The sequence below is a fragment of the Mesoplodon bidens genome (genome assembly GCF_964165515.1).
Source record: "Mesoplodon bidens genome assembly, chromosome: Y".
Classification (NCBI taxonomy): domain Eukaryota; kingdom Metazoa; phylum Chordata; class Mammalia; order Artiodactyla; family Ziphiidae; genus Mesoplodon; species Mesoplodon bidens.
The window spans coordinates 27,450,727-27,472,962 of NC_138180.1; positions in this window are offsets into that span (position 1 = coordinate 27,450,727).

Genomic DNA, 22,236 nt, shown 5'->3' on the forward strand with positions numbered 1-22,236 from the left:
TGCATCGAGGTGTACTGCGCGGACCGGTTCCACACACACTTCAAGTAAGCGGGCGGCCTGAGTGGAAAGGTGACAGTTTGGGCAGCTGTGCAGACAAAAAAGGCGCACTTTGGCCTGGGCCTAAATGCTTGTGACACACGACTGGGCCTGCCGGGTTCTGAGAGCCCTGCCGTGGGCCCCCTTCTCCCCTGCCCTTTGTTCAGTCACAGCAGAGATGGCCCCACCCACTCCCTCAGTGAAGACAGTGTTCCAACCTCCCTCAGCCCCGCCCACTCTCCGCAGGTTACCATGGACAATAGATGCTGCATTCTGAGGCCAGGGCGTTCCGAGAATGCCAAGGGCAGACATGATGACCTTAAATGATTTCCTCTTGTGTCAGTTTTCGTAAACTTTAGGAGCTAGGAAATGGTCCACTTTACACAAATGTTCAAATTTACTGGCATTTCAGATATTCTCTGCTATAACATTGTGCTGATTCTTTCTGTATATTCTTTACTTATGTTTTGGTTTTCCTTAATCAAAGTGTGTCTTTTAAATCTTGTCAAAGAATATTCTTTGGACTTACTACCTCAACTGAATTTTATACGTTTTCTATGGTATTAAGTTCTGCTCATATCTTTATTTATCTTTTTTCTATGTTCTCAGGGTTTATTGTTTTGATCTTCTGATGTCAATTAAAACACTTGGTTATTCATTTTAATAAATCTTTTTCCTTATAAAGATTTGAGTTTTTAAAGATTCCAGCTTACTTGTAAGTTTCTAAGGGTCAGGTCCTCTACATTGTGGCTGGCCTAAGGCTTAGTTCACCATATAGCAAAGTATATATTGACCTATTTTCCCCTCGACTTTCTGTGATTTCCTACATCTCACCTTTCTTTGCAGACAAGCCATTTGAAATAAACTTAACTTATTTCACAGCCAATAAGTCTTGGAAATAACGTGCATTTTTCAGAGAAATCTTCTTATATATTTAGGGAGAAAAGCTGACCTGCCATAATTTTCAAAACAGCATAATTTCACTCTTCTCAATGATGAAACTGTTGTATTACACAACCTTTGAGTATTTAGCTTTATCAATGACATGTACTTTAAAAATGTTTTAGAGATCCTACCAGTCTTTGAAAACATCCTTGTTCCTTGTTTCAGTTCCAGTTTTGTGTATACTTTCTGCCTTGCACCTGATTATTCCAACATCTGATGGTTGGCCTAGGGAATCTAATTCTGGTATTGATTGTTTTTACTGCTTGTCTTCCCTTGTAGCTGATTTCTTCATTATTGTGTAAATTTAGATCATGAGCTCATGTTTTGCTAAACAGCTGACCTTGTAAGAGGCTTAGGTGTGAACGTTCGTAAGCTTCAGCAGAAAGTCCGCAAACATTTATTTGTGTCCCTCCAATGAGTTGCCCGCGAGGACCCCGTTGACTACAAGTGTTGGTCCACTACTCCCTCTAGAGGCACGGCCTCAGACAGTGCTGCTTTGTGCCCCACGATCTGTGGCAGTGGCAGTGGGTGGCCTGTGGCCGGGGCAGAAGCCTCTCTGCGTGTGTCCCAGGGACCCATCTGCCTGCGAACTTCGGTCACCTGGCAGGAAGCTACGATGCCCAGACCTATGGTTAGCTGTGCAGCGAGGTGTACTGCGCGGACAGGTTCCAAACACACTTCAAGTAAGAGGGCGGCCTGAGTGGAAAGGTGAGAGTTTGGGCAGCTGTGCAGACAAAGAAGGCGCACTTTGGCCTAGGCCTAAATGCTTCTGACACCTCACTGGGCCTGCCGGGCTCTGAGGGCCCTGCCGTGGGCCCCCTGCTCCCCTGCCCTTTGTTCAGTCACAGCAGAGATGGCCACACCAACTCCCTCTCTGAGGGCAGTGTTCCAAACTCCCTCAGCACCGCCCCCTCTCCGCAGGTTACCATGGACTAAAGATGCTGCACTCTGAGTCCAGGGCATTCCGAGAATGCAAAGGGCTGACATGATGACTTTAAATGATTTCCTCTTGTGTCAGTTTTGGTAAATTTTAGGAGCTAGGAACTGGTCCACTTTACACAAACGTTCAAATTTACTGGCATTTCATATACTCTCTGCTATAACATTGTCCTGATTCTTTCTGTATATTCTTTACTTATGTTTTGGTTTTCCTTAATCAAAGTGTGTCTTTTAATCTTGTCCAAGAATATTCTCTGGACTTACTACCTCACCTGAATTTTATACGTTTTCTATTGTATTAAGTTCTGCTCATATCTTTATTTATATTTTTTCTATGTTCTCTGGTTTATTGTTTTGATATTCTGATGTCAATTAAAACACTTGGTTATTCATTTTAATAAATCTTTTTACTTATAAAGATTTGAACTTTTCAAGATTCCAGCTTACTTGTAAGTTTCTAAGGGTCAGGTACTCTACATTGTGGCTGGCCTAAGTCTTAGTTCACCATATAGCAATGTATATATTGACGTATTTTCCCCTCGACTTTCTGTGATTCCCTACATCTCACCTTTCTTTGCAGACAAGCCATTTGAAATAACCTTAACTTATTTCACAGCCAATAAGTCTTTGAAATAATGTGTATTTTTTAGGGAAATCTTCTTATATAATTAGGCAGAAAATCGGACCTGCCATAGTTTTCAAAACAGCATAATTTTACTCTTCTCAATGTTGGATCTGTTGTATTACACAACCATTGAGTATTTAGCTTTATCAATGACATGTACTTTAAAAATGTTTTAGAGATCCTACCAGTCTTTGAAAACATCCTTGTTCCTTGTTTCAGTTCCAGTATTGTGTATACTTTCTGCCTTGCACCTGATTATTCCAACATCTGATGGTTGGCCTAGGGAATCTAATTCTGGTATTTATTGTTTTTGCTGCTTGTCTCCCCTTGTAGCTGATTTCTTCATTAATGTGTAAATTTAGATCATGAGCTCATGTTTAGCTAAACAGCTGACCTTGTAAGAGGCTTAGGTGTGAACGCTCGTAAGCTTCAGCAGAAAGTCCGCAAAGATTTTTTTGTGTCCCTCCAATGAGTTACCCGCGCGGACCCCTTTTTCTACAAGTGTTGGTCCACGACTCCCTCTAGAGGCTGGGACTCAGACAGGACTGCTTTGCTGCCCCCGATCTGGGATAGTGGCTTTGGGCTGCCTGTGGCCTGGGCAGGAGGCTCCCAAGGTGTGTCCCACGACCCATCTGCCTGCGAACTTCGGTCACCTGGCAGGAAGCTATGATGCCCAGACCTATGGTTAGCTTTGCATCGAGGTGTACTACACGGACCGGTTCCACACACACTTCAAGTAAGAGGGCGGCCTGAATGGAAAGGTGAGAGTTTGTGCCGCTGTGCAGACAAAGAAGGCGCACTTTGGCCTGGGCCTAAATGCTTTTGACACCCCACTGGGCCTGCCGGGCTCTGAGGGCCCTGCCCTGGGCCGCCTGCTCCCCTGCCCTTTGTTCAGTCACAGCAGAGATGGCCACACCCACTCCCTCTGTGAGGGCAGTGTTCCAAACTCCCTCAGCCCCGCCCCCTCTCCGCAGGTTACCATGGACTAAAGATGCTGCATTCTGAGTCCAGGGCATCCCGAGAATGCCAAGGGCTGACATGATGACCTTAAATGATTTCCTCTTGTGTCAGTTTTGGTAAATTTTAGAAGCTAGGAACTGGTCCACTTTACACAAACGTTCAAATTTACTGGCATTTCATATACTCTCTGCTATAACATTGTCCTGATTCTTTCTGTATATTCTTTACTTATGTTTTGGTTTTCCTTAATCAAAGTGTGTCTTTTAAATCTTGTCAAAGAATATTCTTTGGACTTACTACCTCAACTGAATTTTATACGTTTTCTATGGTATTAAGTTCTGCTCATATCTTTATTTATCTTTTTTCTATGTTCTCAGGGTTTATTGTTTTGATCTTCTGATGTCAATTAAAACACTTGGTTATTCATTTTAATAAATCTTTTTCCTTATAAAGATTTGAGTTTTTAAAGATTCCAGCTTACTTGTAAGTTTCTAAGGGTCAGGTCCTCTACATTGTGGCTGGCCTAAGGCTTAGTTCACCATATAGCAAAGTATATATTGACCTATTTTCCCCTCGACTTTCTGTGATTTCCTACATCTCACCTTTCTTTGCAGACAAGCCATTTGAAATAAACTTAACTTATTTCACAGCCAATAAGTCTTGGAAATAACGTGCATTTTTCAGAGAAATCTTCTTATATATTTAGGGAGAAAAGCTGACCTGCCATAATTTTCAAAACAGCATAATTTCACTCTTCTCAATGATGAAACTGTTGTATTACACAACCTTTGAGTATTTAGCTTTATCAATGACATGTACTTTAAAAATGTTTTAGAGATCCTACCAGTCTTTGAAAACATCCTTGTTCCTTGTTTCAGTTCCAGTTTTGTGTATACTTTCTGCCTTGCACCTGATTATTCCAACATCTGATGGTTGGCCTAGGGAATCTAATTCTGGTATTGATTGTTTTTACTGCTTGTCTTCCCTTGTAGCTGATTTCTTCATTATTGTGTAAATTTAGATCATGAGCTCATGTTTTGCTAAACAGCTGACCTTGTAAGAGGCTTAGGTGTGAACGTTCGTAAGCTTCAGCAGAAAGTCCGCAAACATTTATTTGTGTCCCTCCAATGAGTTGCCCGCGAGGACCCCGTTGACTACAAGTGTTGGTCCACTACTCCCTCTAGAGGCACGGCCTCAGACAGTGCTGCTTTGTGCCCCACGATCTGTGGCAGTGGCAGTGGGTGGCCTGTGGCCGGGGCAGAAGCCTCTCTGCGTGTGTCCCAGGGACCCATCTGCCTGCGAACTTCGGTCACCTGGCAGGAAGCTACGATGCCCAGACCTATGGTTAGCTGTGCAGCGAGGTGTACTGCGCGGACAGGTTCCAAACACACTTCAAGTAAGAGGGCGGCCTGAGTGGAAAGGTGAGAGTTTGGGCAGCTGTGCAGACAAAGAAGGCGCACTTTGGCCTAGGCCTAAATGCTTCTGACACCTCACTGGGCCTGCCGGGCTCTGAGGGCCCTGCCGTGGGCCCCCTGCTCCCCTGCCCTTTGTTCAGTCACAGCAGAGATGGCCACACCAACTCCCTCTCTGAGGGCAGTGTTCCAAACTCCCTCAGCACCGCCCCCTCTCCGCAGGTTACCATGGACTAAAGATGCTGCACTCTGAGTCCAGGGCATTCCGAGAATGCAAAGGGCTGACATGATGACTTTAAATGATTTCCTCTTGTGTCAGTTTTGGTAAATTTTAGGAGCTAGGAACTGGTCCACTTTACACAAACGTTCAAATTTACTGGCATTTCATATACTCTCTGCTATAACATTGTCCTGATTCTTTCTGTATATTCTTTACTTATGTTTTGGTTTTCCTTAATCAAAGTGTGTCTTTTAATCTTGTCCAAGAATATTCTCTGGACTTACTACCTCACCTGAATTTTATACGTTTTCTATTGTATTAAGTTCTGCTCATATCTTTATTTATATTTTTTCTATGTTCTCTGGTTTATTGTTTTGATATTCTGATGTCAATTAAAACACTTGGTTATTCATTTTAATAAATCTTTTTACTTATAAAGATTTGAACTTTTCAAGATTCCAGCTTACTTGTAAGTTTCTAAGGGTCAGGTACTCTACATTGTGGCTGGCCTAAGTCTTAGTTCACCATATAGCAATGTATATATTGACGTATTTTCCCCTCGACTTTCTGTGATTCCCTACATCTCACCTTTCTTTGCAGACAAGCCATTTGAAATAACCTTAACTTATTTCACAGCCAATAAGTCTTTGAAATAATGTGTATTTTTTAGGGAAATCTTCTTATATAATTAGGCAGAAAATCGGACCTGCCATAGTTTTCAAAACAGCATAATTTTACTCTTCTCAATGTTGGATCTGTTGTATTACACAACCATTGAGTATTTAGCTTTATCAATGACATGTACTTTAAAAATGTTTTAGAGATCCTACCAGTCTTTGAAAACATCCTTGTTCCTTGTTTCAGTTCCAGTATTGTGTATACTTTCTGCCTTGCACCTGATTATTCCAACATCTGATGGTTGGCCTAGGGAATCTAATTCTGGTATTTATTGTTTTTGCTGCTTGTCTCCCCTTGTAGCTGATTTCTTCATTAATGTGTAAATTTAGATCATGAGCTCATGTTTAGCTAAACAGCTGACCTTGTAAGAGGCTTAGGTGTGAACGCTCGTAAGCTTCAGCAGAAAGTCCGCAAAGATTTTTTTGTGTCCCTCCAATGAGTTACCCGCGCGGACCCCTTTTTCTACAAGTGTTGGTCCACGACTCCCTCTAGAGGCTGGGACTCAGACAGGACTGCTTTGCTGCCCCCGATCTGGGATAGTGGCTTTGGGCTGCCTGTGGCCTGGGCAGGAGGCTCCCAAGGTGTGTCCCACGACCCATCTGCCTGCGAACTTCGGTCACCTGGCAGGAAGCTATGATGCCCAGACCTATGGTTAGCTTTGCATCGAGGTGTACTACACGGACCGGTTCCACACACACTTCAAGTAAGAGGGCGGCCTGAATGGAAAGGTGAGAGTTTGTGCCGCTGTGCAGACAAAGAAGGCGCACTTTGGCCTGGGCCTAAATGCTTTTGACACCCCACTGGGCCTGCCGGGCTCTGAGGGCCCTGCCCTGGGCCGCCTGCTCCCCTGCCCTTTGTTCAGTCACAGCAGAGATGGCCACACCCACTCCCTCTGTGAGGGCAGTGTTCCAAACTCCCTCAGCCCCGCCCCCTCTCCGCAGGTTACCATGGACTAAAGATGCTGCATTCTGAGTCCAGGGCATCCCGAGAATGCCAAGGGCTGACATGATGACCTTAAATGATTTCCTCTTGTGTCAGTTTTGGTAAATTTTAGAAGCTAGGAACTGGTCCACTTTACACAAACGTTCAAATTTACTGGCATTTCATATACTCTCTGCTATAACATTGTCCTGATTCTTTCTGTATATTCTTTACTTATGTTTTGGTTTTCCTTAATCAAAGTGTGTCTTTTAAATCTTGTCAAAGAATATTCTTTGGACTTACTACCTCAACTGAATTTTATACGTTTTCTATGGTATTAAGTTCTGCTCATATCTTTATTTATCTTTTTTCTATGTTCTCAGGGTTTATTGTTTTGATCTTCTGATGTCAATTAAAACACTTGGTTATTCATTTTAATAAATCTTTTTCCTTATAAAGATTTGAGTTTTTAAAGATTCCAGCTTACTTGTAAGTTTCTAAGGGTCAGGTCCTCTACATTGTGGCTGGCCTAAGGCTTAGTTCACCATATAGCAAAGTATATATTGACCTATTTTCCCCTCGACTTTCTGTGATTTCCTACATCTCACCTTTCTTTGCAGACAAGCCATTTGAAATAAACTTAACTTATTTCACAGCCAATAAGTCTTGGAAATAACGTGCATTTTTCAGAGAAATCTTCTTATATATTTAGGGAGAAAAGCTGACCTGCCATAATTTTCAAAACAGCATAATTTCACTCTTCTCAATGATGAAACTGTTGTATTACACAACCTTTGAGTATTTAGCTTTATCAATGACATGTACTTTAAAAATGTTTTAGAGATCCTACCAGTCTTTGAAAACATCCTTGTTCCTTGTTTCAGTTCCAGTTTTGTGTATACTTTCTGCCTTGCACCTGATTATTCCAACATCTGATGGTTGGCCTAGGGAATCTAATTCTGGTATTGATTGTTTTTACTGCTTGTCTTCCCTTGTAGCTGATTTCTTCATTATTGTGTAAATTTAGATCATGAGCTCATGTTTTGCTAAACAGCTGACCTTGTAAGAGGCTTAGGTGTGAACGTTCGTAAGCTTCAGCAGAAAGTCCGCAAACATTTATTTGTGTCCCTCCAATGAGTTGCCCGCGAGGACCCCGTTGACTACAAGTGTTGGTCCACTACTCCCTCTAGAGGCACGGCCTCAGACAGTGCTGCTTTGTGCCCCACGATCTGTGGCAGTGGCAGTGGGTGGCCTGTGGCCGGGGCAGAAGCCTCTCTGCGTGTGTCCCAGGGACCCATCTGCCTGCGAACTTCGGTCACCTGGCAGGAAGCTACGATGCCCAGACCTATGGTTAGCTGTGCAGCGAGGTGTACTGCGCGGACAGGTTCCAAACACACTTCAAGTAAGAGGGCGGCCTGAGTGGAAAGGTGAGAGTTTGGGCAGCTGTGCAGACAAAGAAGGCGCACTTTGGCCTAGGCCTAAATGCTTCTGACACCTCACTGGGCCTGCCGGGCTCTGAGGGCCCTGCCGTGGGCCCCCTGCTCCCCTGCCCTTTGTTCAGTCACAGCAGAGATGGCCACACCAACTCCCTCTCTGAGGGCAGTGTTCCAAACTCCCTCAGCACCGCCCCCTCTCCGCAGGTTACCATGGACTAAAGATGCTGCACTCTGAGTCCAGGGCATTCCGAGAATGCAAAGGGCTGACATGATGACTTTAAATGATTTCCTCTTGTGTCAGTTTTGGTAAATTTTAGGAGCTAGGAACTGGTCCACTTTACACAAACGTTCAAATTTACTGGCATTTCATATACTCTCTGCTATAACATTGTCCTGATTCTTTCTGTATATTCTTTACTTATGTTTTGGTTTTCCTTAATCAAAGTGTGTCTTTTAATCTTGTCCAAGAATATTCTCTGGACTTACTACCTCACCTGAATTTTATACGTTTTCTATTGTATTAAGTTCTGCTCATATCTTTATTTATATTTTTTCTATGTTCTCTGGTTTATTGTTTTGATATTCTGATGTCAATTAAAACACTTGGTTATTCATTTTAATAAATCTTTTTACTTATAAAGATTTGAACTTTTCAAGATTCCAGCTTACTTGTAAGTTTCTAAGGGTCAGGTACTCTACATTGTGGCTGGCCTAAGTCTTAGTTCACCATATAGCAATGTATATATTGACGTATTTTCCCCTCGACTTTCTGTGATTCCCTACATCTCACCTTTCTTTGCAGACAAGCCATTTGAAATAACCTTAACTTATTTCACAGCCAATAAGTCTTTGAAATAATGTGTATTTTTTAGGGAAATCTTCTTATATAATTAGGCAGAAAATCGGACCTGCCATAGTTTTCAAAACAGCATAATTTTACTCTTCTCAATGTTGGATCTGTTGTATTACACAACCATTGAGTATTTAGCTTTATCAATGACATGTACTTTAAAAATGTTTTAGAGATCCTACCAGTCTTTGAAAACATCCTTGTTCCTTGTTTCAGTTCCAGTATTGTGTATACTTTCTGCCTTGCACCTGATTATTCCAACATCTGATGGTTGGCCTAGGGAATCTAATTCTGGTATTTATTGTTTTTGCTGCTTGTCTCCCCTTGTAGCTGATTTCTTCATTATTGTGTAAATTTAGATCATGATCTCATGTATTGCTAAACAGATGACCATGTAAGAGGCTTAGGTGTGAACGCTCGTAAGCTTCATCAGAAAGTCGGCAAAGATTTATTTGTGTCCCTCCAATGAGTTGCCCACGAGGACCCCGTTTTCTACAAGTGTAGGTCCAATACTTCCTCTAGAGGCAGGGACTCAGACAGGGCTGGTTTGCGGCCCCCGATCTGGGGGAGTGGCAATGGGCAGCCTGTAGCCCGGGCATGAGCCTCTCCGCGTGTGTCCCAGGGACCCATTTGGCTGGAACTTCGGTCACCTGGCAGGAAGCTACGATGCCCAGACCTATGGTTAGCTTTGCATTGAGGTGTACTGCGCGGACCGGTTCCACACACACTTCAAGTAAGAGGGCGGCCTGAGTGGAAAGGTGACAGTTTGGGAAGCTGTGCAGACAAAGAAGGCGCTCTTCGCCCTGGGCCTAAATGCTTGTGACACCCTACTGCCCCTGCCGGGCTCTGAGGGCCCTGCCCTGGGACCCTGCTCCCCTGCCCTTTGTTCAGTCACAGCAGAGATGGCCACTTCCACTCCCTCAGTGAGGGCAGTTGTCCAACCTCCCTCAGCCTCGCCCCCTCTCCGCAGGTTACCATGGACTACAGATGCTGCATTATGAGGCCAGGGCGTTCCGAGAATGCCAAGGTCAGACATGATGACCTTAAATGATTTCCTCTTGTGTCAGTTTTCGTAAACGTTAGGAGCTAGGAAATGGTCCACTTTACACAAATGTTCAAATTTACTGGCATTTCAGATCTTCTCTGCTATAACATTGTCCTGATTCTCTCTTTATATTCCTTACTTATGTTTTTGTTTTACTTAATCAAAGTGTGTCTTTTAAATCTTTTCAAAAATATTCTTTGGACTTACTACATCACCTGAATTTTATACGTTTTCTGTTGTATTAAGTTCTGCTCATATCTTTATTTATCTTTTCTCTCTGTTTTCAGGGTTAATTGTTTGGATCTTCTGATGTCAATTAAAACACTTGGTTATTCATTTTAATAAATCTTTTTCCTTATAAAGATTTGAACTTTTAAAGATTCCAGCTTACTGGTAAGATTCTAAGGCTCAGGTCCTCTACATTTTTGCAGGCCTATGGCTTAGTTCAACATATAGCAATGTATATATTAACCTATTTTCCCCTCGACTTTCTGTGATTCCCTACATCTCACCTTTCTTTGCAGACAAGCCATTTGAAATACCCTTAACATATTTCACAGCCAATAAGTGTTAGAAATAATTTGTATTTTTTAGAGAAAACGTCTTATATAATTAGGCAGAAAATCTGACCAGCCGTAGTTTTCAAAACAGCATAAATTCACTCTTCTCAAAGACGAATCTGTTGTATTACACAACCTTTGAGTATTTATCTTTATCAATGACATGTACTTTAAAAATGTTTTAAAGATCTTACCAGTCTTTGAAAACATCCTTGTTCCTTGTTTCAGTTCCAGTTTTATGTATATTTTCTGCCTTGAACCTGATTATTCCAACATCTGATGGATGGCCTTGGGAATCTAATTCTGGTATTGATTGTTTTTGCTGATTGTCTCCCCTTGTAGCTGATTTCTTCATTATTGTGTAAATTTAGATCATGAGCTCATGTTTACCTAAACAGCTAACCTTGTAAGAGGCTTAGGTGTGAATGCTCGTAAGCTTCATCAGAAAGTCGGCAAAGATTTATTTTTGTCGCTCCAATGAGTTGCCCGCGAGGACCCCGTTTTCTATAACTGTTGTTCCAATACTCCCTCTAGAGGCAGGGACTCAGACAGGGCTGCTTTGCGGCCCCCGATCTGGGGCAGGGACAGTGGGCTGCCGGTGGCCCGGGCAGGAGCCTCTCCACGTGCGTGCCAGGGACCCAAATGCCTGCGATCTTCGGTCCCCTGGCAGGAAGCTACGATGCCAAGACCAATAGTTAGCTGAGCAGCAAGGTGTACTGCGTGGACAGGTTCCACAAACACTTCAAGTATGAGGGCGGGCTGAGTGTAAAGGTGAGAGTTTGGTCAACTGTGCAGACAAAGAAGGCGCCCTTTGGACAGGGCCTAAATGCTTGTGACACCACACAGGGCCTGCCGGGCTCTGAAGGCCCTGCCCTGGGCCCCCTGCTCCCTTGCCTTTCTTCATTCACAGCAGAGAAGGCCACTCCCACTCCCTCAGTGAGGGCAGTGTTCCAACCTCCCTCCGCCCCACCCCCTCTCCGCAGGTTACCATGGACTACAGATGCTGCATCCTGAGGCCAGGGCGTTCCGAGAATGCCAAGGGCAGACATGATGACCTTAAATGATTTCCTCTTGTGTCAGTTTTGGTAAACTTTAAGAGCTAGGAAATGGTCCACTTTACAGAAATGTTCTAATTTACTGGCATTTCCTAAATTTTCTGCTGTAACTTTGATCTGATTCTTTCTGTATATTCTTTACTTATGTTTGTGTTTTCCTAAATCAAAGTGTGTCTTTTAAATCTTTTCAAAGAATATTATTTGGACTTACTACATCACCTGAATTTTATACGTTTTCTCTTGTATTAAGTTCTGCTCATATCTTTATTTATCTTTTTTCTATGTTCCCAGGGTTTATTCTTTGGATGTACTGATGTCAATTAAAACACTTTGTTATTCATTTTAATAATCTTTTTACTTATAAAGATTTGAACTTTTGAAGATTCCAGCTTACTTGTAAGTTTCTAAGGGTCACGTCCTCTACATTCTTGCTGGCCTAAGGGTTAGTTCACCATATAGCAATGTATATATTGACCTATTTTCCCCTCGACTTTCTGTGATTCCCTACATCTCACCTTTCTTTTCAGACAAGCCATTTGAAATACCCTTAACTTATTTCACAGCCCATAAGTCTTTGAAATAATGTGTATTTTCAAGAGAAATCTTCTTATATAATTAGACAGAAAATCTGACCTGCCATAGTTTTCAAAACAGCATAATTTCACTCTTCTCAATGATGAATCTTTTGTATTACACAATCTTTGAGTATTTACCTTTGTCAATGATATTTTCTTTAAAAATGTTTTAGAGATCCTACCAGTCTTTGAAAACATCCTTGTTCCTTGTTTCATTTCCACTTTTATGTATATTTTCTGCCTTGCACCTGATTATTCCAACATCTGATGGATGGCCTAGGGAATCTAATCCTGGTATTGATTGCTTTTGCTGATTGTCTCCCCCTTGTAGCTGATTTCTTCATTATTGTGTAAATTTAGATCATGAGCTCATGTTTAGCTAAACAGCTGATCTTGTAAGAGGATTAGGTGTGAATGCTCGTAAGCTTCATCAGAAAGTCGGCAAAGATTTATTTGTGTCCCTCCAATGAGTTGCCCACGAGGAACAGGTTTTCTACAAGTGTTGGTCCAATACTTCCTCTAGAGGCAGGGACTCAGACAGGGCTGCTTTGCGTCCCCAGATCTGGGGCAGTGGCAGTGGGCGACCTGTGGCCCGGACAGAAGACTCTCCGCGTGTGTCCCAGGGTCCCATCTGCCTGCGAACGTTGGTCACCTGGCAGGAAGCTACGATGCCCAGACCTATGGTTAGCTGTGCAGCGAGGTGTATTGCGCGGACAGGTTTCACACACACTTCAAGTAAGAGGGCGGCCTGAGTGGATAGGTGAGAGTTTGGGCAGCTGTGCAGACAAAGAAGGCTCTCTTCGGCCTGGGCCGAAATGCTTGTGACACCCCACTGGGACTGCCGGGCTCTGAGGGCCCTGCCCTGGGCCCCTGCTCCCCTGCCCTTTGTTCAGTCACAGCAGAGATGGCCACTCCCACTCCCTCAGTGAGGGCTGTGTTCCAACCTCCCTCACCCCACCCCTCTCCGCAGGTTACCATGGACTAAAGATGCTGCATTATGAGGCCAGGGCGTTCCGAGAATGCCAAGGGCAGACATGATGACCTTAAATGATTTCCTCTTGTGTCAGTTTTGGTAAACTTTAGGAGCTAAGAAATGGTCCACTTTACAGAAATGTTCTAATTTACTGGCATTTCCTATATTCTCTGCTGTAACATTGTCCTGATTCTTTCTGTATATTCTTTACTTATGTTTGTGTTTTCCTAAATCAAAGTGTGTCTTTTAAATCCTTTCAAAGAATATTCTTTGGACTTACTACATCACCTGAATTTTATACGTTTTCTGTTGTATTAAGTTCTGCACATATCTTTATTTATCTTTTTTCTATGTTCTCAGGGTTTATTGTTTTGATCTTCTGATGTCAATTAAAACACTTGGTTATTCATTTTCATAAATCTTTTTACTTATAAAGATTTGAACTTTTGAAGATTCCCGCTTACTTGTAAGATTCTAAGGGTCCGGTCCTCTACATTGTTGCGGGCCTAAGGCTTAGTTCACCATATAGCAATGTATATATTGACCTATATTCCCCTCGACTTTCTGTGTTTCCCTACATCCCACCTTTCTTTGCAGACAAGCCATTTGAAATACCCTTAACTTATTTCACAGCCAATAAGTCTTTGAAATAATGTGTATGTTTTAGCGAAATCTTCTTATATAATTAGGCAGAAAATCTGACATGCCATTGTTTTCAAAACAGCATAATTTCAGTCTTCTCTATGATGAATCTGTTGTATTACACCAACTTTGAATATTTAGCTTTGTCAATGGCATGTACTTTAAAAATGTTTTAGAGATCCTACCAGTCTTTGAAAACATCCTTGTTCCTTGTTTCAGTTCCAGTTTTATGTATATATTCTGCCTTGTACCTGATTATTCCAACATGTGATGAATGGCCTAGGCAATCTAATTCTGGTATAGATTGTTTTTGCTAATTGTCTCCCCCTTGTAGCTGATTTCTTCATTATTGTGTAAACTTAGATCATGAGCTCATGTTTAGCTAAACAGTTGACATTGTAAGAGGCTTAGGTGTGAACGCTCGTAAGCTTCATCAGAAAGTCGGCAAAGATTTATTTGTGTCCCTCCAATGAGTTGCCCGCTAGGACCCCGTTTTCTACAAGTGTTGGTCCAATACTTCCTCTAGAGGCAGGGACTCAGACAGGGCTGCTTTGTGGCCTCCGATCTGGGGCCGGGGCAGTGAGCGGCGTGTGGCCCGGGCATTAGCCGCTCCGCGTGTGTCCCAGTGACCCATCTGCCTGCACACTTCGGTCCCCTGGCAGGAAGCTACGATGCCCAGACCTATGGTTAGCTCTGCAGCGAGTTTTACTGCTCGGACAGGTTCCACACACACTTCAAGTAAGATGCCGGCCTGAGTGGTAAGGTGAGAGTTTGGGCAGCTGTGCAGACAATGAAGGCGCCCTTTGGCCTGGGCCTAAATGCTTGTGACACCCCACTGGGCCTGCCGTGCTCTGAGGGCCCTGCCTTGGGCCCCCTGCTCCCCTGCCCTTTGTTCAGTCACAGCAGAGATGGCCACACAAACTCCCTCAGTGAGGGCAGTGTTCCAACCGCCCTCAGCCCCGCCCCCTCTCCCCTGGTTACCATGGACTACAGATGCTGCATTCTGAGGCCTGGGCGTACCGAGAATGCCAAGGGCAGACATGATGACCTTAAATGATTTCCTCTTGTGTCAGTTTTGGTAAACTTTAGGAGCTAGGAAATGGTCCACATTACAAAAATGTTCAAATTTACTGGCATTTCAGATATTCTCTGCTATAACATTGTCCTGATTGTCTCTGTATATTCTTTACTTATGTTTTTGTTTTCCTTAATCAAAGTGTGTCTTTTAAATCTTTTCAAAAATATTCTTTGGACTTACTACATCACCTGAATTTTATACGTTTTCTGTTGTATTAACTTGTGCTCATATCTTTATTTATCTTTTTTCTATGTTTTCAGGGTTTATTGTTTTGATCTTCTGATGTCATATAAAACACATGGTTATTCATTTTAATAAATCTTTTTCCTTATAAAGATTTGAACTTTTAAAGATTCCAGCTTACTTGTAAGATTCTAAGGCTCAGGTCCTCTACATTTTTGCAGGCCTAAGGCTTAGTTCAACATATATCAATGTATATATTGACCTATTTTCCCCTCGACTTTCTGTGATTCCCTACATCTCACCTTTCTGTGCAGACAAGCCATTTGAAATATCCTTAACTTATTTCAAAGCTAATAAGTGTTTGAAATAATGTGTATTTTTTAGAGAAATCGCCTTATAGAATTAGGCAGAAAATCTGAGCAGCCATAGTTTTCAAAACAGCATAAATTCACTCTTCTCAAAGATTAACCTGTTGTATTACACCACCTTTGAGTATTTATCTTTATCAATGACATGTACTTTAAAAATGTTTTAAGGATCCTAACAGTCTTTGAAAACATCCTTGTTCCTTGTTCCAGTTCTAGTTTTATGTATATTTTCTGCCTTGCACCAGATTATTCCAACATCTGATGGTTGGCCTTGGGAATATAATTCTGGTATTGATTGTTTTTGCTGATTGTCTCCCCCTATTAGCTGATTTCTTCATTATTGTGTAAATTTAGATCATGAGCTCATGTTTAGCTAAACAGCTGACCTTCTAATAGGCTTAGGTGTGAAAGCTCGTAAGCTTTTTCAGAAAGTCGGCAAAGATTTATTTGTGTCCCACCAATGATTTGCCCGCGAGGACCCCGTTTTCTACAAGTGCTGGTCCAGTACTTCCTCTAGAGGCAGGGACTCAGACAGGGCTGCTTTGCGGCCCCCGATCTGGGGCAGTCGCAGTGGGCGGCCTGTGGTCCGGGCAGGAGACCTTCCGCGTGTACCAAGGACCCATCTGCCTGCGAACTTCGGTCACCTGGCAGGAAGATACGATGCCCAGATTTATGGTTAGCTGTGCAGCGAGGTGTATTGCGCGGACAGGTTTCACACACACTTCAAGTAAGAGGGAGGCCTGAGTGGATAGGTGAGAGATTGGGCAGCTGTGCAGACAAAGAAGGCGCTCTTCGGCCTGGGCCTAAATGCTTGTGACACCCCACTGGGACTGCAAGGCTCTGATGGCCCTGCTCGGGGCCCATGCTCCCCTGCCCTTTGTTCAGTCACAGCAGAGATGGCCACTCCCACTCCATCAGTGAGGGCAGTGTTCCAACCTACCTCACCCCCCCCCTCTCCGCAGGTTACCATGGACTACAGATGCTGCATTCTGAGGCCAGGGCTTTCCGAGAATGACAAGGGCAGACATGATGACCTTAAATGACTTCCTCTTGTGTCAGTTTTGGTAAACTTTAGAAGCTAGGAAATGGTTCACTTTACAGAAATGTTCTACTTTACTGGCATTTCCTATATTCTCTGCTGTAACATTGTCCTGATTCTTTCTGTATATTCTTTACTTATGTTTGTGTTTTCCTAAATCAAAGTGTGTCTTTTAAATCTTTTCAAAGAATATTCTTTGGACTTACTACATCACCTGAGTTTTATACGTTTTCTGTTTTATTAAGTTCTGCTCATATTTTTATTTATCTTTTTTCTATGTTCTCAGGGTTTATTGTTTTGGTCTTCTGATGTCAATTAGAAAACTTGGTTATTCATTTTCATAAATCTTTTTACTTATAAAGATTTGAACTTTTGAAGATTCCAGCTTACTTGTAAGTTTCTAAGGGTCAGATCGTCTACATTATTGCTCGCCTAAGGCTTAGTTCACCATATAGCAATGTATATATTGACCTATTTTCCCCTCGAATTTCTGTGTTTCCCTACATCTCACCTTTCTTTGCAGACAAGCCATTTGAAATACCCTTAACTTATTTCACAGCCAATAAGTCTTTGAAATAATGTGTATGTTTTAGCGAAATCTTCTTATATAATTAGGCAGAAAATCTGACATGCCATAGATTTCAAAAGAGCATAATTTCATTCTTCTCTATGATGAATCTGTTGTGTTACACCAACTTTGAATATTTAGCTTTGTCAATGGCATGTACTTTAAAAATGTTTTAGAGATCCTACCAGTCTTTGAAAACATCTTGTTCCTTGTTTCAGTTCCAGTTTTATGTATATTTTCTGCCTTGCACCTGATTATTCCAACATGTGATGGATGGCCTAGGGAATCTAATTCTGGTATAGATTGTTTTTGCTAATTGTCTCCCCCTTGTAGCTGATTTCTTCATTATTGTGTAAACTTAGATCATGAGCTCATGTTTAGCTAAACAGTTGACATTGTAAGAGGCTTAGGTGTGAAAGCTCGTAAGCTTCATCAGAAAGTCGGCAAAGATTTATTTGTGTCCTTCCAATGAGTTGCCCGCTAGGACCCAGTTTTCTACAAGTGTTGGTCCAATACTTCCTCTAGAGGCAGGGACTCAGACAGGGCTGCTTTGTGGCCTCCGATCTGGGGCCGGGGCTGTGAGCGGCCTGTGGCCTGGCAGGAGCCTCTCCGCGTGTGTCCCAGTGACCCACCTGCCTGCACATTTCGGTCCGCTGGCAGGAAGCTACGATGCCCAGACCTATGGTTCGCTCTGCAGCGAATTTTACTGCACGGACAGGTTTCACACACACTTCAAGTAAGATGGCGCCCTGAGTGGAAAGGTGAGAGATTGGGCAGCTGTGCAGACAAAGAAGGCGCCCTTTGGCCAGGGCCTAAATGCTTGTGACACCCAACTGGGCCTGCCGGGCTCTGAGGGCCCTGCCCTGGGCCTCCTGCTCCCCTGCCCTTTGTTCAGTCACAGCAGAGATGGCCACACCCACTCCCACAGTGAGGGCAGTGTTCCAACCGCCCTCAGCCCCGCCCCCTCTCCGCAGGTTACCATGGACTACAGATGCTGCATTCTGAGGCCAGGGCGTTCAAAGAATTCCAAGGGCAGACATGATGACCTTAAATGATTTCCTCTTGTGTCACTTTTGGTAAACGTTAGGAGCTAGTAAATGATCCACTTTACAAAAATGTTCCAATTTACTGGCATTTCAGATTTCTCTGCTATAACATTGTCCTGATTCTCTCTGTATATTCTTTACTTATATTTTTGTTTTACTTAATCAAAGTGTGTCTTTTAAATCTTTTCAAAAATATTCTTTGGACTTACTACATCACCTGAATTTTATACGTTTTCTGTTGTATTAAGTTCTGCTCATATCTTTATTTATCTTTTCTCTCTGTTTTCAGGGTTTATTGTTTGGGTCCTCTGATGTCAATTAAAACACTTGGTTATTCATTTTAATAAATCTTTTTCCTTATATAGATTTGAACTTTTAAAGATACCAGCTTACTTATAAGATTCTAAGGCTCAGGTCCTCTACATTTTTGCAGGCCTAAGGCTTAGTTCAACATATAGCAATGTATATATTGACCTATTTTCCCCTCGACTTTCTGTGATTCCCTACATCTCACCTTTCTTTGCAGACAAGCCATTTGAAATACCCTTAACTTATTTCACAGCCAATAAGTATTTGAAATAATTTGTATTTTTTAGAGAAATCGTCTTATATAATTAGGCAGAAATCCTGACCAGACATAGTTTTTAAAACAGCATAAATTCACTCTTCTCAAAGATTAATCTGTTGTATTACACAACCTTTGAGTATTTATCTTTATCAATGACATGTACTTTAAAAATGTTTTAAAGATCCTACCAGTCTTTGAAAACATCCTTGTTCGTTATTTCACTTCCAGTTTTATGTATATTTTCTGCCTTGAACCTGATTATTCCAACATCCGATGGATGGCCTTGGGAATCTAATTCTGGTATTGATTGTTTTGCTGATTGTCTCCCCTTGTAGCTGATTTCTTCATTGTTGGTTAAATTTAGATCATGAGCTCATGTTTAGCTAAACAGCTGACCTTGTAAGAGGCTTAGGTGTGAATGCTGTTAAGCTTCATCAGAAAGTCGGCAAAGATTTATTTGTGTCGCTCCAATGAGTGGCCCGCGAGGACCCCGTTTTCTATAATGTTGGTCCAATACTCTCTCTAGAGGCAGGGACTCAGACAGGGCTGCTTTGTGGCCCCCGATCTGGGGCAGGGACAGTGGGATGCCTGTGGCCCGGGCAGGAGCCTCTCCACGTGGGAGCCAGGACCCAACTGACTGCGATCCTCGGTACCCTGGCAGGAAGCTACGATGCCCAGACCTATGGTTAGCTGTGCAGCGAGGTGTACTGCGCGGACAGGTTCCACACACACTTCAAGTATGAGGACGGGCTGAGTGGAAAGGTGAGAGTTTGGGCAACTGTGCAGACAAAGAAGGCGCTCTTTGGAGAGGGCCTAAATGCTTGTGACACCCCACAGGGCCTGACGGGCTCTGAGGGCCCTGCCCTGGGACCCCAACTCCCTTGCCTTTGTTCAGTCACAGCAGAGATGGCCACTCCCACTCCCTCAATGAGGGCAGTGTTCCAACCTCCCTCAGCCCCGCCCCCTCTCCGCAGGTTACCATGGACTACAGATGCTGCATTATGAGGCCAGGGCGTTCCGAGAATGCCATGGGCGGACATGATGACGTTAAATGATTTCCTCTTGTGTCAGTTTTGGTAAACTTTAAGAGCTAGGAAATGGTCCACTTTACAGAAATGTTCTAATTTACTGGCATTTCCTATATTTTCTGCTGTAACATTGATCTGATTCTTTCTGTATATTCTTTACTTATGTTTGTGTTCTCCTAAATCAAAGTGTGTCTTTTAAATCTTTTCAAAGAATATTCTTTGGACTTACTACATCACCTGAATTTTATACGTTTTCTGTTGTATTAAGTTCTGCTCATATCTTTACTTTTCTTTTTTCTATGTTCTCAGGGTTTATTGTTTGGATATTCTGATGTCAATTAAAACACTTTGTTATTCATTATAATAAAACTTTTTACTTATAAATATTTGAACTTTTGAAGATTCCAGCTTACTTGTAAGTTTCTAAGGGTCAGGTCCTCTACATTGTTGCTGGCCTAAGGCTTAGTTCACCCTATAGCAATGTATATATTGACCTATTTTCCCCTCGACTTTCTGTGATTCCCTACATCTCACCTTTCTTTGCAGACAAGCCATTTGAAATACCCTTAACTTATTTCACAGCCCATAATTCTTTGAAATAATGTGTATTTTTTAGAGAAATCTTCTTATATAATTAGGCAGAAAATCTCACCTGCCATAGTTTTCAAAACAGCATAATTTCACTCTTCTCAATGATGAATCTGTTGTATTACACAATCTTTGAGTATTTACCTTTGTCAATGACATGTTCTTTAAAAATGTTTTAGAGATCCTACCAGTCTTTGAAAACATCCTTGTTCCTTGTTTCAGTTCCATTTTTATGTATATTTTCTGCCTTGCACCTGATTATTCCACCATCTGATGGATGGCCTAGGGAATCTAATTCTGGTATTGATTGTTTTTGCTGATTGTCTCCCCCTTGTAGCTGATTTCTTCATTATTGTGTAAATTTAGATCATGAGCTCATGTTTAGCTAAACAGCTGATCTTGTAAGAGGATTAGCTGTGAACGCTCGTAAGCTTCATCAGAAAGTCGGCAACGATTTATTTGTGTCCCTCCAATGAGTTGCCCACGAGGACCCCGTTTTCTACAAGTGTTGGTCCAATAGTTCCTCTAGAGGCAGGGACTCAGACAGGGCTGCTTTGTGGCCTCCGACCTGGGGCCGGGGCAGTGAGCGGCGTGTGGCCCTGGCAGGAGACTCTCCACGTGTGTCCCAGTGACCCATCTGCCTGCACACTTCGGTCACCTGGCAGGAAGCTACGATGCCCAGACCTATGGTTAGCTCTGCAGCGAGTTTTACTGCACGGACAGGTTCCACACACACTTCAAGTAAGATGGCGCCCTGAGTGGAAAGGTGAGAGTTTGGGCAGCTGTGCAGACAAAGAAGGCGCCCTTTGGCCTGGGCCTAAATGCTTGTGACACCCCACTGGGCCTGCGTGCTCTGAGGGCCCTGCCGTGGGCCCCCTGCTCCCCTGCCCTTTGTTCAGTCACAGCAGAGATGGCCACACAAACTCCCTCAGTGAGGGCAGTGTTCCAACCACCCTCAGCCCCGCCCCCTCTCCCCAGGTTACCATGGACAACAGATGCTGCATTCTGAGGCCTGGGCGTACCGAGAATGCCAAGGGCAGACATGATGACCTTAAATGATTTCCTCTTGTGTCAGTTTTGGTAAACTTTAGGAGCTAGGAAATGGTCCACATTACAAAAATGTTCAAATTTACTGGCATTTCAGATATTCTCTGCTATAACATTGTCCTGATTGTCTCTGTATATTCTTTACTTATGTTTTTGTTTTACTTAATCAAAGTGTGTCTTTTAAATCTTTTCAAAAATATTCTTTGGACTTACTACATCACCTGAATTTTATACGTTTTCTGTTGTATTAAGTTCTGCTCATATCTTTATTTATCTTTTCTCTCTGTTTTCAGGGTTAATTGTTTGGATCTTCTGATGTCAATTAAAACACTTGGTTATTCATTTTAATAAATCTTTTTCCTTATAAAGATTTGAACTTTTAAAGATTCCAGCTTACTGGTAAGATTCTAAGGCTCAGGTCCTCTACATTTTTGCAGGCCTATGGCTTAGTTCAACATATAGCAATGTATATAGTGACCTATTTTCCCCTCGACTTTCTGTGATTCCCTACATCTCACCTTTCTTTGAAGACAAGCCATTTGAAATACCCTTAACATATTTCACAGCCAATAAGTGTTAGAAATAATTTGTATTTTTTAGAGAAAACGTCCTATATAATTAGGCAGAAAATCTGACCAGCCATAGTTTTCAAAACAGCATAAATTCACTCTTCTCAAAGATTAATCTGTTGTATTACACAACCTTTGAGTATTTATTTTATCAATGACATGTACTTTAAAAATGTTTTAAAGATCCTACCAGTCTTTGAAAACATCCTTGTTCCTTGTTTCAGTTCCAGTTTTATGTATATTTTCTGCCTTGAACCTGATTATTCCAACATCTGATGGATG